The sequence below is a fragment of the Chamaea fasciata genome, unplaced genomic scaffold (assembly GCF_029207755.1).
Source record: "Chamaea fasciata isolate MVZ Bird 193981 ecotype frontalis unplaced genomic scaffold, bChaFas1.0.hap1 SCAF_5, whole genome shotgun sequence".
NCBI lineage: Eukaryota > Metazoa > Chordata > Aves > Passeriformes > Sylviidae > Chamaea > Chamaea fasciata.
The window spans coordinates 44811738-44837534 of record NW_027094090.1 but is presented as its reverse complement, the minus strand read 5'-3'; the positions used below and the strand labels follow the sequence as shown (position 1 = coordinate 44837534).

Sequence of the window (25797 nt, the reverse complement as noted above, 5' to 3'; positions counted from 1 at the left end):
CTGTGTGCTAAAGATCATTTTGAAAAACTGTCAGTAAATGCCTGACAGCTTTATTTCTACTTGGTAATTAAAGGGCCTGTCTTGTTTTCCAAATGGCTCTGGAAAAAGTTACACCTTTTTGGCCAAATTTATGCCTTATTGCTCCTGGTGTTTAAAATAGTCTTTGTTCTATAAGAAGGGAACCAGCTTCAATTATTGGGTGGGGGAGGAGTATTGAGTGGAGTGGATATTCCTCTACTTATTTTAAGTAAATTTACTTAATTTCTCATGGAAGGAGCCTGCCTATAGGCAAGGTAGAGGTAAACAACTTTCCAAGAGTTGAGCTAGACAATAAGCATCTCATGTGTGAATACCCACCAGAAGGTACCAGCTGGGAAAGGCAGAGGAATATTTCTCTGAATTGCAATATTTGTTCTGAATTGCCATGTTCTCAAATCCTTGCTGCTATAAAAAAGTAGGTCATTATTACGATTTTGAAGTGAACCGTGGTGCTTTCAATGCCCCATGTTATGTCCTATTTACAGTTTGGTGTGGATTTACTGTTGGGCTGTTGAGAGCTGTGCCCTGTATGGTAAGCTGTAATGAGAGAGGATCTGCTCCTCAAAATACGTTTCACACGGAGAAGATACTGCTAGTGGATTGGGAAAGAATACAGTGAATGACGCTTCCAAATTGAATTTCTTCTACAGAGGCAGGTAAAGCAATGCTGGGAAAGACCAAAAGTCATTTCAGAACAGTCTCGCCCTGTATGGAGTCAGTACAAGAAAGCATTTCAACACACAGTAAATTTAAAGCACCTCAAGAAAGTTATTAAGGATATTATTTAAAGCTGTCCTGAGTCAGGACTAGTATCTGTTTATTTAAATAAAATAAAAAATTCTGTAAGCTCAGAGAGAATGCAAAAGTGAAGGCAAACCCCAGTTTGATAAAAGATCTACAGCCCAGGCAGCCTTCTGGAGGGCAGGCATTCTCAAATGTCACTGCAGTTAAGAGATGGAAAATATTTCCTGGATGCACCAGCTCTGTATCTGTCCAACTCTGGGAAAAGCTGAGCTTATTTTTGCAGCAGCTGGGGAGAGAATAACTATATCTATGGAGCAGGTAAACTCAAATGCAAACATATTTTTGTATCTTTTAGAAAATTTACAGACTTGAACCAGAATAACAGTTACTGAAATTGCTACAAATGCAGCTCAGTGTGCTGAGTTCAGTGATGTTACATGCAGCTAATCTTGTAAGTAGCAGGGTAGCTACCTACCATCATTCCATGAAAATGTTGGAGGGGAGCATAAGGTCTGGCTTAGCTTGTTTCTTTAGCCACAGGGTAATGTATTTCCATTAACTCTGCTGTCCTCTACCTGTCTGTGGTATTTTATTCCTTTCAAAAGGTTTTTGCTCCTTAAGCTTACTCATGTGCTTCAAAATACACACTTATCTGGTTATCTTGGTCTGTATTTGCTTTACTAATAAGTGCTGGATAGTGGTACTAATGCCATCATTGAAATAAGTTTGTTCTCATGAGTACTGGATGATGTTGAACTAGTGATATTGAATGAATACATGTTTGCTACTATTGTCTTTTCTGGGGAAAAAAAAAATCTTTCCAATGTCAACTTTAGTATGTCCCAGTTGAGTTCTTTTACTAAGGTCTATCTATCTAGTTCTCTCTCTCTCTCTGTTGGTTAAAATATATTAAAATAACAACACCATGGCCAATTAATAAGCTACAATCTTTTCATTTTCGTTTTTCCTACTAATAGTCTTGAAGTACAGGTTTTATTTGCAATGTGCAGCTTGTTTAACAAAGCCAAACTCTGTTCAGATAAAAATACCCCCATGTAAAATTTTCAGCTCCCTTGCAACAGCCTATGGAGGCAGAAAAGGCAATTTCATAATCTTTGCTGGCCTGGAGCACTTGATTCCTGACTACTAGGCAATTTGTTAACTCCTCTAATCCGAATACGCAAAAGAGTGAGTAAGCAATAAACCATTTCAAATCAATCCATCTGGCAGTAGGTAAAATAGCTATAATGAACAGCCTGTTTACAGAGCACATTTCCTACTCAGTCTAGTCATTTGCAGGATTCAGGCCACGGATGTCACAGGTTGTCTAAGAAGCATTAGATTCGAGGAGATGACAGGATGTGAAAGGGGACTTTGAGGATAATTTATGATGATGGATGTTTGCTGTTTACGCACACTTCATTAGCCAAGTCAGCCCAGCTGGCGCTGCTGGGACTCCTCTGCTTTCCCTGCTGCTGCTGGCCGTTTGCTCTGAGTTCATAGGTGGGTGAACACAAACATATGCTTCTAAATGTATGATTTGTTTAATGATGATGTGGTTTAACCCCAGCCAGCAACTGAGCCCTGCTCAGCCACTCGCTCGCTCGCTCGTTTGCTCACCTCTGGTGAGATCAGGGGGAGAATCAGAAGGTAACAGCTTGAAAGTTTAATAGGGAAAGCAAAAACCTCACATGAGCAAAGCAAAAAAGGAATTAATTCACTGCTTCCCATGGGCTGGCAGGTGTTCAGCCTTACAAGAGAGCAGAGCTCCATCACACATAACAGCGACTTGGAAGATGAATGCCATTGCTCTGAATGTCCCCTGCTTCCTCCTTCTTTCCCCAGACGGATACACTGAGCATGATGCCATATGGTGTGGAAAATCCCTGTGTTCAGCTGGGGTCAGCTGCCCCAGCTGTGTTTCCTCCCAGCTCCTTGTGCACCCCTAGCCTCTCTCTGGTGGGGTGGGGTGAGGAGCAGAAAATGCCTTGATGCCGTGTGATCATTGATCAACAATAGCTACAACATCTCTGTGTTATCAGCACTGAAAAAATTAACTCTATTCCAGCCAAAAGCAGCAGAGATAACTGAGGAAGGCATGAGGCATCTCAAACGGAGCTCTTAGAATTTCCCATTCTCAATAGAGGCTGAAAGGGATATATTGTAGTATATCCCTCCTCTGCAGGCACAGCAAACACACAATCTATTAAGTTTCTGTTTTAAATATGGCAATTTTATTTTGACTTGAAATACTCTGGGATCTAAAAAGATCCTGAATTCACCCCCAGCATGAGAAGCTTTGTATTTGTCTCAGCCAATGCTATCAGCATAATATCTAGGTATTATGAATTTGGATTGCCTTCAATGAGAACACAAGTCTTACTAAATAACAGCAGGATTTGGCTTTGTGTATGAAAAATTATTAGGTAAATCAGTAGTAGCAGCAAAAGTAACTGAATAGCTGTCTGAAAAGTGAAAACATGAAGTGCTTTTCAATGATCCTGAATACAACAGCTAAAAATCACACCAAGCTAACAGTTATACTACAATTGTGGTAACACACTGTTTAGCAAGGATGAGCCAATTCTTTTGCTTTGTGAACAATGAGTAACACCAAATTTTTACAGTTACAGTCAAATTCCTTGAGTAAATACAGGTGGAAGTGTTCATACAGGCAGGAAAAACATCATGTACCTCCCAGATTTTTAATGACAAAGGACAGATCATTTTCTTACATTTAGTATGAAGAAAGTAACTAGGTTGATGGTCACATTTTATTTTGTATTTCTGCATATAGTGTTGTTTTATTTTTATTATGGGCCTTGTGAGCAGACAGCTACTTCCTTTCTTCCATGAGCTGTCTCATAGCTTTAAATTGACAGCTCCTGGAGTAGAGAGACAGCATGTGACATGTGTACAGAATCCAAGGTTGATAAGGGTATGCTTTTATCCATTTTAATAACTAAGAAGGAGTGAAGATTGACAGTTCAATCACTCATTAATGAAGACTGACTTTATTCCCATTCATGAAATGGCTAGTCAGATTTTAAAATATTATTATTATTATTATTATTATTATTATTATTATTATTATTATTATTATATTTAGTACTTTCCCCTCATATAAAAGTTTAAAAAAATCACTGTCAACAAACAGAGTTTGAATTAGTCTGAAAACTACCCCAAAATTACTGATCTGTTTCAGTTGCTGGTGGTTTTTTTTGGAAATATCTTTTCTGCTTACAGAGTGACCAGAGGCAGGACTTAAATGATCACTGTAGTTAAACGCGTTGCTAAACCTTAGCAGAGCCACAGGACTAATACACCATTCCAGACAAGAGAGGATCAAGCTAGGTTATATTACTTTTAATTTTCCATGGATAGAGGTCTCTGGCTCACCTTGACTGAATTAAAACATTAATGAAGAGAATAATGTTAGAGTCCACTGTGAAGGACTTAACAGAGCAGACCCAAGCCTTGCCCCATTGGTCACTGGGGAAAGTCAATGCTGACAGTGGCTTTTGCAGGCTACCGGGCTGTGGCTTGTGTGAGAACAGCCTGCACACTCCTGTGGTGGGATGGGCAGGACCAGCTTACAGAAGAGAAAATCACCACACAAACCAAGCCTCAACATGTGCAGGGTAAAGGAAGCAATCACACTATCATTTAAAGGCTTTTCCTCTGTTAGCACTATTCCTCTTTCGAGTCCTTTGAAGATTTCTTCAAGCTTTCCCTCCCAAAGCAAGGTTTAGTTAGATTTGAACAGTTTCACACCCATTTCTTTCCTTGGTTGCACTGTCAAATGAGATTGATTTGTCAGTTTGTCTTATTGCCTGTTCATGTTCTACAATAAGATGTCAATCTCCCAGACCTAAGAAGCTCACAGGGCATTTTGGCAGTGAGTCACATTTTCAATGGTTTGGCTGTGAAAATAATTGTTCTCATTCTTGTGTTGACTGATTAGGTGAAGGGCAGATAAAGACAATCATGTTGTTTAAAAAAAACTCCACCTCTTGCTTCAGCTGATTGGGTGGAGAGATGGCTTTGTTCCCATAGCAACATTTTGCATCCAAACCTGCAGAAATGAGGCTGGCTACAGGCATTTCAAACATGCTGCCTTTAAAGAGCAGGTTGCACTCTTCAATGTGTTTTCAATTTTGCATCTGACAGAATTATTCAGCAAACATCAAAGGGAAAAAAAAAATCTTTGCATCCACATGTGTGAAACTGGAGCCTGGTGATATTAGGTGTGCTCCAGGGCACCCCTTGGACTGCTCTCATGGAATGCTCTGTACTATCAGTTTTCTGGACACCAGAACTTTCAGTAAAAAGCCATCAGCCCAAAGCTCAGATGTCACTTTTGTAAGAGTTCTTTTACTTTCAGTGGAGTCAACACCACTGAGCAAGATGTTTGGAGGGAACTGGCTAATGGACTGACGAAGAGTAAAACCAATGTATGAGGTTCTACATCAGAGAGGTGGGGCAGCACTAGGGGACGGGCTGTTGGATTCTTGGACAAGTGACAGGATGAAGGAAAAAAAAGTCTTTCCCAATACAAGGAGCTGCTGAAAGAAGACACCACTGGACAAAGATCGGAGGAAAAAAGTAATTTATGTTCTGGGTTTTTTCACCCTTAAACATTGATCATAGAGTAGCAGGGGTAATTTTTGTAGGAATTGGACTTCAATGACAGAGGAACAAGACAAGGAATGGATTTTGCTTCAAGACTTTTGGTTCATTTGTGAAAAACTGGAAAATAAGGACAGGGCAGAAGAAATTTGTAGTAGTCTTTAGGGAAGATGATACAAGCTGGCCGTACCTCTTTGGGTGCCATCCAGCTGTGTTTCTCTAGACAAACCCTCTCAATCAGCACAAGTCTTGTTCAGGCAGAACAGGGAGATTCCATGTATCTATCCAGGATTTCACTTTGGCAGATAAACAGCTCAGTGGGACAGTACATGTCAGAAGCACAGTGGTTTGGTCCAGGAAAAAATGATTAATTCCTCCAGAAGGACAAAACTGCCAACAAAATGCACACACAGAGTATTTTGCTGTATACAGTACTGTTAGAGTATTTTAAGAATTGTATATTATATTAGTATACAGTGATATTTTATGGGAAGTTGCATCACCTTTTCTTCATATTTGGCTTTGGGCACTGATAAGCGAAGTATGACATTAAGAATAACAAAAAGTTGGCGTTGTTGGCAAATTCCTTAGTGGGAACAAGTTGAGAAGACTATAGCATAGCACCATTCAGCTAGTAATGTAAAACTGTAAAATTACCCAAATATGAGAAGGCAGCAAACTGTTACCTAAAGCTTTTTGGAGGGAAGGAAATACAGACAGAATGATTTGACAAGTTTTGTGAAGGAAGACACCAAAAAATATGAGTGAAAGTCAGAGGAAAGAAGAAGCAGGTGTGTTCATACTGAATGCCAGCTGCTCTCCAGTTATCCAGACTTATCTGAGCTGTCCAGCATGGGGTGGACTTCCCACCTGTCATATTCTGATTAAGTGGCACTATTGCATGTGGCTAAAGTTCTTTGAAGATGAGCAAACTAACATGACTTTGTCAAAACAAACTTGAAAATAATTGTACAATTCTTGTAGGTCATAATTTTTATTAAAGGGTTTTTGGAGGAGGAAGTATGTTTTCATACAGGGTCTATTCCTGGAGACAGTCGATCAATTCCACCAAATCACACATAGCTTTGTGTCCAGACTTCCTCTGAAGATGTCTGGTATTGAACAAGCACGATAAGTGGGCTAAAACTGTAGGAGAAAAGGGGCACACGGACTGATGTAAGAGTGAGCATACTGAGGAGGAACATAAAGTTACAGCAGCAGAGGGGCAGGAGAACGTGGGTGCCAATGGCTACATACATCATAACAAAAACACCACAAAAAACAAAAACACAGTGATGGGATGAAAGAGTGGAAACATAAGCAGTCCTGAGGCCCTGAAATGATGTTATGTCAGACAAGACAAGTCAATAAATTTAATTATTTGCTGCTGCTTGGCCAAATGGCTTGGAGTTGTATCAAAAATCCCTACCCACCACATTTCTTGATAGGTCTGGATTCCAAACTTTTCATCTATCTAAAAATGCTTGTTTTCAAAATAAAGTGATGTACTTAAACTTTTACAGCTCCAGAAAAAGATGAAGAGGTCAGCAGTGTGAGAAGGAGACAGAGCTGTTACCAGAAGGTAATTTAGAAACATGCACTGAGGTGAGTTATCTAACACAGCTTTGGACATCCAGATCCATCTTCAGGGCAAATGGCTCAGCCCTGAATTGAGAAGACAGAAGTTCTGGCCTTGAGGTGGGAACCAGACTTCCATAATCTGTTGTTAGGTATCCCAAGGAGGTTATTTGAAAAATCTCTTTCAGTTGCTGACCTTGGATAGTTTCTGGCTTATCAGGAGATGAAACGTGTTCCAAAGCACTGAACCCTACTAATGAATAAAAAGCCAAGGTACCAAGCACTGATGTTTGGAGGACGCTAAGAACTCCATACATGTAATTTTAGTGTTGCAACACCTAAATCTCAGGATTTCAACTCTTTTTTAATCACACTCTGAGATTTTCTTCGGAAAACAAGTGATTTCAGAGCACATATATTTTCATGAGTGTAACTACAGAGAAAACAAGCTAAATACCCAGAGAAGTTTCCCCTACATCTATGGTCTAGGGTTATTGCTGATGTTCTCGTTCCTTGTTACTATCCTGTTTCACTTACTGGTAAACTAGTAGTTTTATCAAGCCTACACAATCAAACCTCATGCAAGCAAGACATGTGCAATTCAGTGAGAAATGTCTGGAAGAAATCTGTTTGAGAGTTTGTCCCAACCAGGGTGACAGCAGGTACATGAAGAGGGATGTGTCTCAGCATTTTACACTGGGTAGTGGCCAAGAAGAGTTAATGACTGTAGCAGGCAGCATTCTTGGAAACACCACTGGTTTCTGAGCATAGTCATCTACAGTGACTCTGAAAACATCCCATTGTACCTGTAATACGGACATTTTGACAAAACTCAGGGTTTTTCATTTTCAGGAGACAAAAGTAAGGGGAAGAGGCAACCTGAGCAAGTGAATAGGAGCACTACTGAAGTCTGTACACACAGACTTGATTGTAGAGCAGAGAGAGAGCCAAAGCTGGATGGCAGAAGAGAGAGCAGAAGTATCTAACAACCAGCATCAGGAGACACAAATCCACATGCTAAAATGTGTACAGCAAATTTTAGCCCAAGAGCTGGCACTGACCATAACCAACATAACGAAAGGCTACTCATGCACATTCCACTAAAGTGACAACCCCACCATTTTAGCACCTTAAGGCAACACTGTGCTGAGTGACACCACATACCACAAGATCAAAAGCAGCAACGTTTGGCTCAGCATCATAAACACGATGGCCGAAATTTGACGGCCAAGTACTCTCTGTCTGCTGCTCTCCATGACACAATGTTACTAGTCTGCCAGTGAGTATTCTCTTGCTTCAGCTAAACCGCTCCTGTCGAACTAAGTTCAAGTGTAAATGTGATGACAGTTTTCCGTAACTTGTCTGATTTTTATTTGTTAACTATCTTGCTAGAAATTAATTTCTGTGGGTCGCTATATGCTCACAGGACTGAAGTTTCATGAAAGTTACTTGAAGAATGTACCAGGACACAGAGAAAACTTGAAATAATGGGTCGCCCTAAGATAAGTCACATCCTTCAGAATCTGAAATGGTGGTCCTGTCCTCCCGAGACACAGCACAACCTGCTGCTCTATTTTTGGCTGCTCAGCACACAGGCTCACCCGGGGCACGTGTGTGCAGATGCAACATGCCACGATTCATCTCCACACAGCCGACAGCGGGAGCCCGGGATTCTTGCATTCAACATTATTACAGAAAGCGTGTAATAATTAACAATAAATACCTTTTGAGATCGGATTCTATTTTAACTTCGGAACAGCTTGTAACTCTGGCACTGTACTACAGCTTTCAGGAAAAATAAATTGCTGCTGGAATGCGTGTAATTTTGTTCGGGTGAGACTTGTTTCGCTACGGAACAAGCGGGTTTGCTTCGCGGGTTTCGAGCACCGAAAGCAGCGCGGTCCAAGGAGCTTCCCGCAGTCGAACCTGGCTGGGGCGGTGCAGCCATCCAGCACCTCGGACCATCCGGCCATCCAGCCCGGCGTCTCCTCGCTCCCCAGCGGGAGCAGCCCCAGCCCTGCCCTGCTCTGACCCGGGCCGGCCAACGCGGCTGAGGGGCGAGCGCGCCGCTTTCCGCGGGGGGCTCTCCACAGCGCTCCGGGCGCCCGCGCGGCGTGACAAGGAGCCGGCCGGAGCCAGGCGCCCGCTCCGCGCCTCTCCCCGGCCGCGGCTGCCCCGGCCCCGGGCAGCGGGGACGGGCGGGGGCCGCGGCCGGGGAAGGGGCCGGGCGGCGGGGTGGGTGGGCCCGGCCCCCCCGCGGCCGCGCTGCCTCGTGCCGGGCGCAGCCGTCGCGCCGCCGCTCAGTGCGGGCAGGCGGGCGGCGCGCACGGAGGGGCCGCCGCGCCGCGAGGGGCGGGAGAGCGCGGCGCCGCGGCGGGGAGCCCCCGGCGCTGCCCGCCCAGCATGCTGCGCAAGGTAAGCACCGCGCCGGCCGGAGAGGCGCGGGGAGCGCGGGGCCGCCGTGCGGCTTCGGGCGCCGACCCGGGCGGCGACGGGAGCGGGGGCGGCGAGCGGCGGGCCCGGCGGGGCCCCGCCAGGGGGCGCCGTGGCGCCGGGCGGCCCCCGCGGGGCAGGTGCGCCAGCCAGGGCGGGCGGGGCGCGGAGCCGCGGGCGCGGTCCGAGGGGCGCGGTCCCAGGGGCGGGCAAACTTTGCCTCCCCGGGCGGGCCGTGCTCCCGCCGGAGTTGCCGTGGATGCCGGCGGCGGCGGAGACCCGGGGCGCGGGGTGTCCCCGCAGGCCGCCGCCGCCGGCCGCGAACGCGGCTGCGGCGGCGTGGGGCGAACGCCGAGCGCCCGGAGCCGCCCGGGGCTGCGGGCTGGAGCGGCGGCCGTGCGGCGGGGCGGGCAGCCCGGGGCTTCCCCCGCCGCTATTGTTCCCTGCACGGCCGCAGACGATCGCTTGGCTGCGAGATCTCGGGCACGGATAGACTCGGGCGAAGGGAACAGCTCTCCATCCACACTAGACAGCGGCTGGTGGTGCTGTGTGCAGGCGAACGCAAGGCTCCCATGACTGCCGAAGGCACTGCTAAAAGGTGTAGAAAAATAACCTGAAGCTCTTAGCGGAGGAGAGCGTGGTGCTTAACCAGACCCCACTTTGGAACTGCAACCGAAGGCTGTTAAAGTCAGTGGGGATCCTTTCCCTGACATTCAGCTCCAATCACAATTTCCACTGCTCCTTCCATAAAGGGAAGCTCCCCTTCTAGGTAGACTTGGGCTGCGTTCTGAAACGTTCTGCGTTCCTGCTGTAACAGGATAGTGCCAGTGTAGAAGGCACGTTATCAAAAGAGTGAGTCACATAACTGCTCATGCTTCTTGTCCCGCTGTTTTCCTGTCTTGCTCCCATTTTGTGTGATCTTTCCAAATTTTGTTGTTACATCCTTAGGCCCATTAGCCTAAGTGTGCATTAGCTCACACAACTGGAGTAGTAAGACATCTCTCAAAATTCATGTTAAAAGACACGGGAAATCTCTTCCCTCGCTCCCTGGTGAATGAAGTGGCTGCAGCCTGGGATCCTCTTCAGCTGATCTGAGCCACAGATCCAGGTTGCAAAGGCTGTGCTTGGTTTGGCAGAGCCCAGGGAACGGAGAACAAACAAGATGATTTCTCTTTGTTTTGGGAGCAACTGTCCGCTTAGCTGGACTCCCTAAACCTGATATTGCTAATCTCTTTTACAAATAGCAGTATTTTACACATAGTGTTAATTATCATGTGTTTGTTATATGGTTTGGATGAGCTGGTTAAGAGCTGATTAATTCCGTTCTCTCTTTGTGAATAATGTGGAACAAATGCTTTTTCTGAATTTTATCTTCTTCCACTGCCCATCACAGTCCTTTGCTACAAGGAGAACAAATGCAGATGTGGTCAAGATTTGAAATTAAGGGTTTCTTAAAGGGCGAAATTACCTTGGGGATTGTGGATACAAGGTATTTGAGCCTTGTTTCTTTTTCATACCTAGTTCAGTGGCTGCTCAAGGGCTGAATCGGGCTTTGAGGGTTGGTTTATGCTGTCAGCCTGTTTTGTGCTGCATGTTTATGAGCTGTCCATCGCAGACTGACCTCCATGTGAATTATGAGCCACCTGCACTAAATTCCTCTGCTGTGCACAACTAGAGCACTGCTAAGAGATGTTAAACCAAGCTAACTTTAGCTTAAAGCAATAAGATTTGTAATTCCTAATTTTTAGGCAACACCTTAGTGCTAATGAAGGCTGCATAACAAATCATCTCAGAAAGGAACTCTCCTTTTAGACAAATGGAGCAAGAAATAAAAAGAAATTGCAGCTCTGACTTTGCATCAGGAGTGCTCTGGTTCTACTTTAGGCATCCCACTGGACAACCTTTCTCACTGAGTTCACAGTCCTTAGCATGTCTTGGAAAAACAGTAATCATGTGCAGAACCAACGGTAAAATTAATTTCATGTCATGGCTCTCTAGGATGGAGTATGAAGCTTCAGTGTTGACTGCTTTGTCTCCTCTTTGTTCTCTGCTGTTCCAGAGGATTTTCTACCATTTCTATCTTAACATCCTCCTTTTTTGGCTTTTGTATCTGTCAGAAAGGGAACATAAAACACAGAGAAACCCCTGTTTTTCTACTGTTCCCCCTTCATATGATTTTATGGCCAGCAAGAGGAAGCCTAACATTTGAGACCCCTCTGATTTGCTGTCCCTAAATGCAGTTTATGTTTCAGTGATTGCTTCAAAAGTAAGTAAATAAATAAATAAAAGCTGGGTCACTGAATTGGAAAACTCAAGCTCTTACACGGGATTTAGTACGGGTCAAAAACTTTGTGTTAAATCTACGCTTTCCATTTGGTTCACGTTTTCTAATGCCATCCGTGCTCATAAAGGAGCAATAAGTAAAAGAGTTGTTTTGTGTGCCTCATTAACATAACAAAAACCTGGGGATTGTGGCAGAAGATGTGAAATAATGTCCTTTCCTTTTCAGTTTGGGGTGTACTGAATTTCGAGTGTAATGCAGGGAAAATGGATCTGTGAAGATGGGTGGAATCAGTGAAATGTTGGTGCCTCAGGGGAGCTGCTCTTGAGTTGTGTGGGTGGGGTGGGCTTTCCCTAAGCTGAGCCCTTGGCTCCCCAGGTGAGCCTGCCTGCCTGCTCCCTGCGCTTCGGTCTCTGAAGGGGGATGAAGTCCTTCAGGCACCGGTGACCAGAGGCCAGCAGTGGTATGCAGAGCCTGGCAGTTCTTCAAGAGTGACACATCCGTGCTCTGTGCAGCACCCTCTGCACTTTTGCTGCCGGCTCCCGAAGCACATCTTAGGCAGACAACCCTCCCTGTGTTCCTCAGGTCCCTGCCATAGTCTGTGGAGGAAAGCAGAGCAGTCCAGGCTAAGTGAGATCTGGCACGGTTTGTATCAGGGCTGTGCAGCTTGGCACAGAGAGCACCATGGACAGGGAAGGATGGGCAGCAGTCATGCTCTGCTAGCCTGCTGCTTTCAGGATTCTCTGCTGGGCCTGGAGCGTAGCTCAACAGGTCTTAACAAGTGCCTGCCTCTGCTTACCACCCCTTCTGGCTCCTCCAGCTTCTTGTGTCCAACCTGTTCTTCACAAAGAGAGCACTTTGTAAAATCCTTGGAGCACTAGTGAGGTCACTGATTAGTAACTATCCTAACACCATATTTGAGATGCTTTATGGGAGTTTGATCCTTCCAGACAGAGTCCCCATCTTTCCTCATCTCTACACACTCTCTTCAGATTTCAGAAATGTGATAGCTGTGTGTACATATTTTCCTGGCCACCACTGCTTTTCTTGCTCTTCAAGCTGTTCAAAATAGTTAGAGATGACATAGATAGCCTAGACATGTCCAAGTACTTTCTTGCTTGTATGAACCCTGTTGTGTAATGTGTAGGTGCTGCGGCTGGATGTGTAACTAATGTCAGCTGAGGCTGGTTCACTTGATTTCATTCCACATGAAAGATCTGATTCTTTTTCTTCTATATGCCCCTCTTCTCACTTAGTTTCTTATTAGTAAAATACTAATGCATATATAAGCAAGAGGAAAATCCCTGAGGTAGTTTTCCTGCTTTTGCATACCTCCTCCTTCCCGGTCATTCAAATACAGTAGACTAGCATTGTAGTTAATGGAGACAAGCTGTCTATTAGATATTGCAGGAATGAGGTAAGAGAGAGGACAGACTACATTTCCAGGTAACAGATGGAAAGCCAGTTCTGCAGACCTCAACGGTCTTGTCTCTTTGGATTTGTTCCTCTCAGTTTCTCTTGCCAGATGACCTACCTGTCCTAATTGACCGTATTAGGAGTTAATTTATTCAGTCTCAGCAGTCTCTCACCAGATCACTGAAGTACATATTAGATATAAATTCTCACTTATGTCTGTTTATATTATCTCTCTGAATATCAGCTCTGTGTACCTTGTTCATTTTCACTAGGGTAAACAAATTCACATGTCAAATGCTGCCAGTGTTATTTCTTCAGGCAAGGTGCACCTACACTTGGAAATTAATAAAAATCAAATACATCAACAAGAAATTGGTAGTTAGGAACAACAAAAAGAAGAAATTAGTGTGAGCAGAATATACTGAGAATCCAGGCGGGGCTAAACAAAGTCTGTAATGAAGATGAAATTGTGTGCTTCTTCTGTTTTTATTATGTATCATTTAATACTCTTAGATGGGTTTGGGTTCTGATACTCAATAATCAGTAACTACTCTTGCAAGTATTTATGGAGAGGGAAAGGAAACAGTCTGGCGTATTCATGTTCTGTTTAATTGATAAGTTAGTGAGGAGGGACAAATATACCTACCAGATACAGAACAGTGCTTGCTATAGAATTTATTCATCAGGTGTTTGAGCAGAATGAAAGCTTTACTTTTACTAAGTCGTCATTGTCTGGTCTTTACAACTTCTTGGGAAAAAACTGGGACAATTTGTTCTAGTGGGAGAGAGTGGCACTGTGGCTCTGCTGGGGAAGAAGCATGCCCTTTTGTAATATTAATCTCAGAAATAGCCTTCAAATAGTATATAATAGTGTCAGTCAAAGACTAAGTTTCAGGGTTGAGGTAATACAGAGATTTTCCTTTTCAGCTATTTTAGAGGCTCTACTATTTTGACTACCCTCAGGGAATATGAAATGTGTTAGCAGTTAAATCCATGACAGCAGATAACTTAAGCATTAGATTTAGCCAAGTTAACATGCAGTCATTTTAACTGGCTGAGACACGGGCCACCCTGGCATGAGGGAGCAGTGAATAAATCCTGGCTCCAAACACAGCAGAGTGGCAGTTCAAACAGGGGGCTCTCGCCTTCGGGAGAAGCAGGACAAACAGACAGTCAGAGTTTTCTTCTACAGCTGGGCATGCTGTGACAGGTGTGAATCTAAGTGGATTTTAGTGAATTTGCAGTGAATTTAGGTGCCTGCAGGTGTTTAAGTGCCTAAAAGATCTCATGATGTGCATGAGGATTTCAGTGGGACATCAGCATCGGTTTTGAAGGACTGGAGTGGATTTCCTGCCTTTGCCTCAAGCGCTCCTCTTTGCTAAGGAGTTCATCTTTCCCCTCACTGCTGTAGTTTTTTTGAATTGTGATTGAACAGGATTCATCCCTTCCAACAGTGTCTATAATGCAAAAACAGATCAAAATGGGGTGAAAATTTTCCTGTGCTTGAAGACTTGAAAGTGGCAAGGATATAAAGGGGACCAAGGCAATGAGGCTGAGACTTCAGGCTCAGCAGTGGTGTGTACTGTGGCAAACAAAAGATGATGGAAGGATATTTCATTCTGCTCAGCAATGTGAAATAGGATGTTTAAAAGGTAGGGTGAATTTTCTGCAGTTTTTGAGGTCCTAAGTTGGAAGTGTCATTGTGGTATAAAGAAATGTCAATGGGATATCTCAGATATATCTACCATCTACTTAAAATCTGTCCTAAGATTTGTTTTCTTAAGATTCTAGAGTAAATTTCTTTAAGGGTGGGCAATAAGGAATCAAAATATAATGAAAAGTCAATGGGGTTTATGTATCAAGGTCCCTGGGTTCACTTTCTAAAATGGCATGTAAGTGACTGATGTGCTTTCAACTGTCTTTCTTACTGGTCATATTTTTATCTGCCACTTGTGTTGATAAGCAGAGAGGAGAGCAAGGCATAAGTGGCATGGGGAGGAAGAATTAGAAAGTGACTGATTGTTCAGTCTCTGTCCGCAGAAGAACTGGGGCCATCAAATGAAACCATCAGGCCCCTCAAGTTCAGAGCAGAGGAATGGGCTCTGCATTTAGCTGTGAGATTCCCGGCCACTGGGTGTTGGGGGGAGCACGAGTTTCCATGGATTCAAATTCACATAGAATATGCCCCTGAGAATAAAATGAGCACTGTTGGCTCAAAACCCCCTTGACCTGCAGATCTCCAGCCGCTGGGAAGTATTCTGGGGGAGCAGCATTACATGCTTATTCTAGTCATGGGAGTCTTCCCAAGACATCCACTGTTGGCCACTGTCCCAGCCAAGATACAGGCATGGATTTAATATGAACCACTATGTGCCTTACCATCTAGCAACACAGAACTGAGCTTTATTTTCTGCTGAGCTTTCTTGTGAGATACTGAACCTCTTAGTCATACCCTTGATTAAGCATATCAGCTGAGAAAAGTTTTGTCTATGTTGTCTCAGAGAACATATGTGCAAAATTTGTGATTGAAATAGTGAGAAAAGGAATGGAAGAATGCTAAGATGTCTTAAACATGTTGACTTCACTGAACTAAACCCAGAAAGATTTGATTAAAGTAACTTCTTTTGTTCAAGATTGCCATTCAGGGCAGGGGTAGGTCAGAATGGTTGGTTGCAGCTTGCCTGTGCCAGGATGAATATTTCCATTTCTTCTTGTTCTGAGGAGGAGACAAAGCACTTTCTAACACAAAAGATGCAGAGAGAAGGGCCATCTTTTCCTCTATATGTTCTCCACTGCTGGAATGTTGTCCTACTGACAAGACAATTAAATCTTAACTTTAAAGAACATATATGAAAAAAATAGGCATGGGAAAAAAAAGGGAGAAATGAGCTGATTGAAGAGTAAGTAATACTTCCCAAAGCCTTTAATAGTCTCCAGTTGTGAGGTAAAAAATGGATAAAGGTCCCCTTTCCTGCTTTGCTACAACATCTGTGCATATCTTGACAGATCTCACGAGGATTCAGGACCTTTAAAATCAGGACAATGGCTCTTTGGTCACTGTTTTCCTTCTGAGCAATTTATCTTTAACCATTGTATTTAATGTAGTTGAACCTGACCTTGAATGCCAGAAACCATCGTAACGGATGATAGCCTTCACCAGCCCATATTATTCTTATCAAAGCTGTTTTAAATAGAAAATAATATTTTTATTAAAAGAACTCCAAGAAACAAAAGCCAGTAAATATATTTCTGAGGAAAAGATTATTATTCCAATGAAAAAGTAACCTCTATTTGGGAAACAAAACAAAACAAAACAACCAAACAAGGCTTAAATCTCTTTATTCTCTATGGGAAATCAAAATCTTTTCCAGGAGAAAAAGAAATAATTTTTTCCCTGGAGCAAAACAGTGTTAATGCTTGATAGCTTGATTCAGATAGTCTACTTTTTGTCTATTTATTTGTAAATTAGTTTGTTTTTTTGGGGTTGGGGTTTTTTTTGTTGTTGTGGTTTGTTTGTTTGTTTTATTGTTAATCTTGGGCATTTGCTAGCATACAATTATTCATACCTGTAGTCAAATTTGCAAGTCTCCTAGTAGTTCTCCATTCTTCTCAGGTATTCTAAAAATGGTTTTGTTACGTGTTCTCTTTGTCTTTCCCAGCTTATTTCTGGACAGATGAATAAACACACTTTTTAATGCATTTCAATTATCTTACTTTTTGTCAAGATATACTTTCAGGTAACACAATTAATTAAAACTCCATTAACTGTTTAAAAAGGACATATCCCCTAGTGGCAAACCTTTGGTACTGGCCTACTTGAGTTAATGAATATAAATGGATGTATGATAAATATTGACTTGCTCAAAAATAAAGGGGATTTTTTATCCTTTTGCTTGCTTTTTTCTGTTTAAGCATGAAGAAATATACTTTCCATTGCTTTTTTCCCCACGTAGATTCTGTTTGGATCTTCCTGAGAGTTAGAACCTCTTTCACAAATAGTGTGGCCAGCAGGACTAGGGCAGTGATTATCCCTCTGTACTGAGCATTGGTAAAGCACACTTCAAATCCTGTGTCCAGTTCTGGGCCCCTCACTGCAAGGAATGCACTGAGATGCTGAAGTGCCCAGAGAAGGCAACAGAGCTGGTGAAAGTTTGGGAGAGTGAGTTGTATGAGGAGTGGCTGAGGGAGCTGGGGGTGTTTGACCTGGAGAAAAGGAGGCTCAAGAGGGAACCTCATCACTCTCTACAACCACCTAAAAGAGGCTGTAGCCAGGTGGGGGTCGGCCTCTTCTTCCAGGCAACGAGCAACAGGACAAGAAGACAGAGCCTCAAGCTGCACCAGAGGAGGTTCAGGTTGGATATCACGAAGAATTTCTTCACTGAAAATGTTGTCAAGTATTGGAATGCACTGCTCAGGGAAGTGGTGGAGTCACCACCCCTGGAGGTGTTCAACAAACGACTGGACGTGGCACTAGTGATCTGGTTAAGTTGGCATGGAGGTGTTTGGTCAAAGGTTGGACTCAATGACCTTTTCCTTTTTCTGTTGCCTTCTCTGATGTTGAAAGCAGGGCTGGTTATCGAGGCTTTCAATGCCACTTGCTACTACCAGGTCAACTACTTGTCTGGGCAAACTGTGCTTTTGTGGCTTGCAGAACACTTGCACAGGAGGGAAGTTGAGCATGAGACTAACTGAATGAGGGAAAGGAGCTTCTGAAGGGTGATAAGTGTTATATTACATGAATAGATTTCAATTTTTTTAATTACTGGGGAAAAATGTAGCCAGAGAGCTTTCTAGGCTGCAATCCTGAGTGCTGTAATTGCAGAAACTCTGTAGAATGAGTTGAAGGTGTGAAGAGTAAAATATCCCTAGCCTTGGGTGATAATAGAAGCCTCAGTTTTCTGATAGTTATTTATCATTCATTCTTTTAATGTGTGATTCAGGAGGGTTTTTTTTATCCAAGAGTAGTTTTAAACTTAGTCCTACAACAGGTGACTTGTTTCAACTACTGTTTTCAGATACTGAAAAGTAGGAGTGCAGATTTAGCAAGCAAGAATGTGTATCTACATATGTAATACTCAGGTAATTCATGCATGTTGAGACAAAAATAACAGATTTATATCCTAATACACTGGCATACCAGTTCGAGGGGTGGGACTGAGTAGTCGAGACTTTTGTACTTGGCACCTGTGCTGGCAGACTACAGAAACTGAATAACTGAAGAAAAAGGTGAAGTTACTTTTATTCAGTACTCTCTTACTGAAATACAGCATTGGTGGAGAATAAAGGAATCTGAAGTCCCTGGTAATAGATAGTAATCTAATGTAAATCCCCAGGCAAGTTAAGTTAATGTATTCTCGGCATGGTGCCTGGAGTAGGATGGGGGGGAGGAATGGGAAGGGATGAATCAGCTCTGATGTTTTGCAAGATCCTGCCTTCTAGTTCAATATTGTCTTGTTTTCTTTGCCTAAATTTATTCCTGACAGGTGGTGACAGAATGTTTTCATTAAAGAAAAGTTTCCTAGAATTGCAGAAATCATATAAAGTCTCCTGTGGCAAACTAGCATTCAGACTTACAAGCGGCAATATTCTCTTTGCCAGCTCTTAAAAGCTTTGGAATTCCTCATTGCGGCCTAAAGTCCTTTTTTTCCCTGGGCCCCATTATCCAGCAGTGTAAGGCAGAGAGCACAGAAGTGCAACTCCTGCTGCTGACCCATGCACGGAGGGAGAGCAGCTGCCTGCAGGAGTCCTGGGCAGCTGCAGTCAGATTGAACCTTGTCCCTGACACCGCAGTCGCCCTGACCCCAGGTGGGCTGCGGGCAGTGCCAGCATGTGTCCTGTCCTGCTTTTGCACTGCTTGGTGTTGAATTATGGATCCCCTATGACATTCTTTCAGCTGGAGCCTCTCAGGTATGGGTTCACAATTTTAGAACTGCTGTCAAGAGAGGGCAATCTGGTGCTTTGACAAGCTGGGCATTGGGAGCGGCGCTCTAAGAATGCTGCTGTAAGAATAACACAGGTTACTAGCACTTGCAAAGGGTGCTTGTGCCTCCTTTGTCCACAGCTGCTGGAGCCAGAGTAGATCCCGATGCTCAGGGGGCAAACCCACAAGTGTTTTTGTGGGTGGGTGGAGCTGTGCCCCACTTCGTATGTCCTCGAGAGCCGATGGCTCAAGTTTATTGGAACCTGCTCTGCCTGCTCCAGTTTCCCGGTTCCTCAGTGAATTTGGATGAGAATGTGGTGTCACTGTTTGACTGTGGCACTGCAGGGACAGATGAAAAAAAGACTATCTGTACCTGAGAAGTCAGCCAGAGAGCTCCTGTTTGCAGCTCTAGGTCCAGGGACTGTATATGGACCAGGTTTCCATGGGTGAGGTGGGACAGAAGAAAGGAAGAGGAGCTGCCTGATGAACCAGCTGCTGGTGTCATTACTCTCAGCAATGCTGAGCACACTGGAGGTGGTCTGTGAATGCTGGTTCTGGTGTGCTGATCCACCACCTCCAGAATAACCTGCCTGTAACTAGTGCCCAGGTGTTCAGGCTGAGTTTTCTGTTCTCTGTGATAACTATATTTAGACAGAATACAATTTAGAAATGGAAGACACAAATCACTGAATCAGAGAGAATCGTGGCATTGAATCAAATGAAGAAAAAGTAATACTTTCCCCCATCAGTTTACTTGTTTCTTGTTTCTGGTGTCCATTTTGATTTCATAAGCACATTTTCTTTCTTGGCACTGCTTCTGTAGGAATTTTTAAAGTATGTGTGTGTTCTTAGTATTTTTGCTGTGCTTCAGACTGTAGTCATTTGAATGGTTCAGTCCCCAGGGCCTAAACAGCAGTCCTGCTGCTCCATAGGACAGATTTTGGCAAACAGCTTTGAGATGCTCACGAGGGTGGTGGAAGAGGAGAGAGACTCACCACATGGCTGAGTGTGCATTAAAAAGCCCTTGCCTTGATGTAGCTTACTGCTTGTAGGACTTCTCCTCTTCAGAGTGCTTGTGAGCATTAATGAGCCCTTATGACACCACGATGAAGTGATGTAAATATGTATTATCACTACACTATGTGGGAGGGCAAGAGAGAAAATTTTCTTGTGCAAAGATTGCCAGAGAAGCCAAGGGGAAAACCTACCGTTTTAAATGAGTCTCTTATCCAAGACAACTAGAAATTGCCTTTCTAAGTTGCTGTGTTGTAAAAGCATACGTTTGTGTAGGCACATGCATCAGTGCTCTCCTGAACAAAGAAATGTTCCTTAACTAGTGCTTGGGAAACCGGTGCAGCTTTGAAATAGCTGAATGATTCTGCAGGGGAAAGCTGTGAAATTTTTATATCTATCACTGAGCTTACTGAGGTTATTTGTTTTTTTTATAGCTTGTTTAGCAATTTCAGACTTTTCTCATGTGAGTTCTCCTTCCCCATTACTCAGTTTGAAAAGGAGGATGGAGGAGAGGGAAAGGGACAGCACCTTCAGAACATGTGAGGAGCGGGCCTTGGGTCTCTGGGCAGTAGTTGGGAGGGGAGAGTCGATGAAGGGGGTGGTTTGGTGCTGAGAATGCCTGACAGAGCTGTGGTGTGAAAATTCAGCCACTGGTGGAAGCATTGCTGGGACCTTCAGGGACTCTTCTGCTAGCTCTGCTGGAGCATCCTTTCCTGGTCACTGTAGGTCCTGGCCTTTGTCCTCTCCTACTGCTTGTTATTGTCACACTTAGCAGCCAATGCCATTTGAGTGTAATTCTACCCTTGCTGCATCCACCTCCTCCCATCTGTATTTGTTCTCTGCTCCTAGCCGCTCCTTGGCAACCTGCCACATGAGATATAATCTGCAGCCTCACGTAGAGAATTACTGTACTCTGACCTCCGCTGTATTGCGGACTACTTCTGCCTCATAGGACTTAATCCTGCAAAGAGCTAAACTCAACTTCAACAAGGCACCCCTATGGAAACTGCCTTCCCACAGGTGGGTTTATGGTTTAGAGCAACGCATGAGTGGAAATACATTGACCACTAAAGGGTAGAAATCAGGACGATGAATTATGTTTTTCAAGTGAAGTCTATAAACTAATTCTAGCTGTATAAAATAACTTTCTTTTTGGAGAGGAGGATCTTCTTTCCCGAATAAAAAGCTAAGGTAAAAATGAAAACCTAGTCAGGGTTACTAATGCAAACACCCTAAGCTATTTCTTTTACTGGTAGCACTAATGTTTTCTGATCAGCTTTCAGTGAACATAATTCAAGACTTTTATATATGTATTTATATAGCATAAATCTAGAGATTCATGTGGAGTAGTAAGTCGAATACTTAGGTATACTGAAGAACTAGGACACAGATAATTACATTTCTGATCAAATTAAATATCTGCATATAGGAGTATCCACGAAACAACCCTTCTGAGACATTTTAAATAGCATAAAACTCACGAGCTGTATCCCTGCTGATTCTGATGTACGTTTCTACTCAGCTTCTCTGAACTCTACTGCCTGACACCTCAGTTTGTTCAAAGGCTGATCAGGTTAATTTGCTCACAGTAACATTGTTTCAGAAGCTACAAAGGCCATTTTTCCTGTACCTTAGGTAGCTCCATGATAACTATTTCTGTGGGCATTTCCCTTTCTGCTCTCCTTCCAAAGGAGGTGTTCCCACAAATGCTGCCTCCCACCTTCAGTCATACTGCTTTCCTCTTGGGGTGCATCCACCAGTGCTGCATCCTTCAGGCTCTGTGCTTGGCTTCTTTAGCTCTGGTCCCTGTCTCCTGCTATGTGAAGTTTGTGTAGTTTTTCCTGATTCCTTCATAGCATATTTTCTCGTCCCCTTCTCTGGCTTTCACTGCTGCTCCGTGTTCTCTGCAGTCTGTGGGCTGAGGCAGATACCAGATGTTTTCTTCCCCCTCTCTTTCACTGCACCCCACTTTCCCACTTCTTTCCTGAAAGGCCCCTCAGAGCCATCACCTCTGCATGGCATTGCCTTGTGAATAGGACTTCGGGTACAGGTCTCTCTCAGCTATCATATATTGCTAGGATGCTCTTCGGATAATGAGGTGTGAAAGAGGGACAAAAATTACACAAAATGCAGGATTAGATTAATGTATCCCCTGTCTTGCTGAAAACAAAGGGGCGGGTGATGTCCCAGTTTTCATAAATGCTATATCTGAGAATTTTCTGATAGCCAGGGGTACATGCTGCCACCCAGGAACAAGACTTCTGTGATGCTTTGGCAGTTGTGAACGTTCCTATCCTCTCTGTGGGTGCATCCCAAGAAGATGGTCTGGTCAATGAGTAAAATGTTTGGTTTTCCCTCAGACTTTGGTTGTGTGTCTTGCAGTGAGTCTGTTGCCTCACAAGTACTGTTGTGTACTTCTGTGTTTGGGGTAAAGACATGGGATTGAATTCATATTGAGAACTTCTGTGTAGTCCTCACCAGTATCTAGAAAAGGAGGTATGTGAACTCGCATGCTGATCTTACTCTGTTTAAGTATCCCGCATTGTTACAACAGACTAAGAATCAGCATCCGCAGATCACATTTTTGTAGTACTAGTTTAAACCAATTGAGCTGTGTAAGATTTGCCTTCTGGACTTTCCTCTTGCTAAAAACAAGTGATGGTTAGTGCCCAGTGTAAGTTAGATGTCAGTAAAACATTGTTCAGATAAACAGCTTGAATAACGTAACAAAATGGTGCCATTTTGCATGCCTATTTGGAGCACAGGAAATCAGTCTGCTTCCAGAGCTGGGGCCTTACCACTGGACTTGTGGGTTTCTAGAAGTCTGACTTAAAGCTGAGTTTACCTTATAGTTAAATCATGCTATCCAGCCATGAGCATGTAAACTGCACAGATTATGTTCAGGAATTACACTGCGGAAATACAGCCAGGTCTGTTTAATGAGGTAGAAAACCTGTTTTGCATGAAATGGATAAACTTCAATTATCCATGAGACACAAAGGACAAAGGATAATTTTGATAATCAAGCTTTCCGAATATGGCAGGAATATTCAATATGATGAGCATTAAGAATCATGACCTCATCTGGGATGACACAAAGCTTGCATAATTGAAGTGCTTCTGTATTGGATTCAAAGGATTTAATAGTATTTAATGTTTGGGCTCCAGTTTGGTAACTGCTCTTAGTATCCAACTCAAAAAGATCTGTAAAAGTCAGTTAGGTCCAAGAGCTTCTCTCTGCCTCTGGTAGTCTTCAGTTAGCTATGACTGGGGACAGAAAAGGAGAATTTGGTAGCCTACTTGTTAAAGAAAACCAGTGTGCCATCTTTCCACAGTGTACTTGCAGACTTAAAAAGAGATAAAAAGGTCTTGCTTTTTCTAAAAATTGTATTTTAAAGTTTTAAAGAGAAATAATTCTCTTTTTTGTTAAGGTTTCAAGCTCAGAATGCTTTGGAGTATTTTTCTTGCTCATTTAGAGAAAATCCCACTTCATTCAAATTAACTGCTGCTCCTATGATGATATTTGAAATAAAGACTGTCTTGGATTATCAAAATCGGAAAAAAAAGACTAAAACTCATCATATGAACCTTACTGGTAGAATCTTATTAACTCTGAATGCTGATATTCACAAGTTCATCCATCCTCCTGTCTCCCACTAGTGCTGTCTTCTGGTTTTTAAATGCATGGAAGGTTTTTCAGCCAACTGCGTTTGAAATAAGCTTCCCATTACCTTGCCAGAATAGTAGGAATCAGCTCAAAATCATCTGAGTCACTACACTCTGATGGGATCTGAGTTTACATTCTTGGTCTGAAGTAGCCTATTCTCCCATCTGAAATGCGAGTAAGGTGACAGTAAGTGAGAACATCCTCATGTAGATTATGCATGGACAGTTGTGGTGTCTCTCCAGCTGTTTCACTTAACTGCTTTGCATTGTGCCAGACACACATTGAGTGTGTCTTCTGCTCCATGGGCAGAATGAATAGGTGAATCCAAAGAGATGCATCAATTAATAGATGTTGTTTGTCTGTCCACGTGCAGCCTGGGTCAATTCACTGGCAATTGCACGTCCTGAAGTCAGCTGTAATCTGACACCGGCTCAACATTCTACCATGTGGCTGACTTGGAAAGGGATGTGTGGGCTGTCTATCATCTCACTGGCTTTTTGAACACTTTCGTCCATTGGTTGAAAGGGTGCCAGTGCAAGGTCACTACTGGGATGTAAGCTAGATCAAAAGTACCCATAAGAAAGAAAATATCTAAAGCTGAGCTCCGGCAGTTCTGCTATCTCTCCCTAATGTGTTCTTCCTCATAGCATGGGGTACTGGAGGTGGGTGAGCCATACTTTGTGGTGGAGACTGCAAAAATAACAGTGGTTTAAAGACCTTGCATTGTTCATAGTAAAGGACTGCCTGAAAGCTGAGGAGTTCTTTGCAGGGCAGGATACTGGCTGGATACAGAGGATCAAGGGGGACCTGAACTCATGGCCTTGTTATTTTCAGCTCAGTTAGGCTCTTACATGACAACCCAACAGAAGGTTCTGCAGTCAGTGACCATTTATTTTCTGACCCATTTCTTTTTCTTGTGCTATGTAAAACTGGCACTGTACTCTGACACGAAACCAGCAGCTGGTTCTCTGTGCCGATGGGATTTGGAGATTCAGTAGGGTCCTTATCTTTGCATTCAATAAGTTTATTTAAGAATCACACTCTTCTACTATTCTCTCTCAGACTGATGTAATCTCCTTTTTATAGGTGGCTTTATGTCCCTTTCACCATTCCTTTAAAATGGTGGCCACGTCTAACATAACAGCAAATCAATAGACATGGGGTATCTCTGTAGTTCACTGTACCATAACTACTAGGAACTTCCTGCAACTCCACTTGCAAAGATTTTTTTTTATCTTGCAGCTTGTCCTGCACATTAGATGCGAACTAGAAAATGACTTTTTAGAAGTGTCTCTGTTGGCTGTTGGCATGCAGAGAGAAAGAGCACAACCCTTATGGTCTTACATGCCAGAGGCAGTACAAAGAGAAGACGGGTCTGGCTGTTAACACACACAAACTTAAATTTTGAAATGAGTGTTGCAGTGCTTGAACAAAAGTATCAGAGACATTTTGGTTTTCAGAACAAAACTTAGAGATTTCTGAGAAAATATGTGTGAAAGTACATATGTCAATGATGTGCACTCTCACTGTGTCACTGAGGTTTCTCAGGATGACTTGATTCACTTAAATTAAAACTGTGAACTCTATGGAGTTTTGTAGAGCATAGAAAATGTCAGGGAAAATCTTCTCAGGTAATGTTTTAAAGCAGTGCCACCTTATGGTTCATTTCAGATTAGGGATGTTTGGTGTCCCACCCTTGCAGAACACTGCGTGCATTTGGCTGGGCTCTCTTAACTTTCTTAAACTGTCACCGTCTGTATTTTTGATCAGGGGGATAGTGGACTATACCTTTCACTATCAGGACTAATTACAGAGAAAAAAAATTGCAATTATTAGCTTGCTTCTCAAAGAAGAGCTGTTGCCTCTTTACAATTACCCATTGCATTGCTGTCACAAGCAAAAAATTGTGCTCCAAGCCCATTCCTCCCAGATTCCTTGTATCACTGCCTGAGGCTCCTGTTTGGGCTGAGATGTTGCATTCCAACCCAATGGCGCAATCTATCATCTTGGTAGCTGCAGCCCATGTTTATCGTACCTAGTCCTGCAGTCCTGTCATTCACGCCATGGTGAATAATT

The 25797-nt window shown here is 43.3% G+C and overlaps 1 long non-coding RNA gene across 1 annotated transcript; it reads left to right on the top strand.

Moving 5' to 3' along the window:
• Positions 1–1012: 1012 nt before the first annotated feature.
• On the top strand, positions 1013–8807 carry LOC136290224 (uncharacterized). Its single transcript, XR_010721050.1, has 3 exons — positions 1013–1101; positions 6936–6994; positions 8417–8807. It is a non-coding gene; the product is annotated as an uncharacterized lncRNA (long non-coding RNA).
• The last annotated feature ends 16990 nt before the right edge of the window (positions 8808–25797 follow it).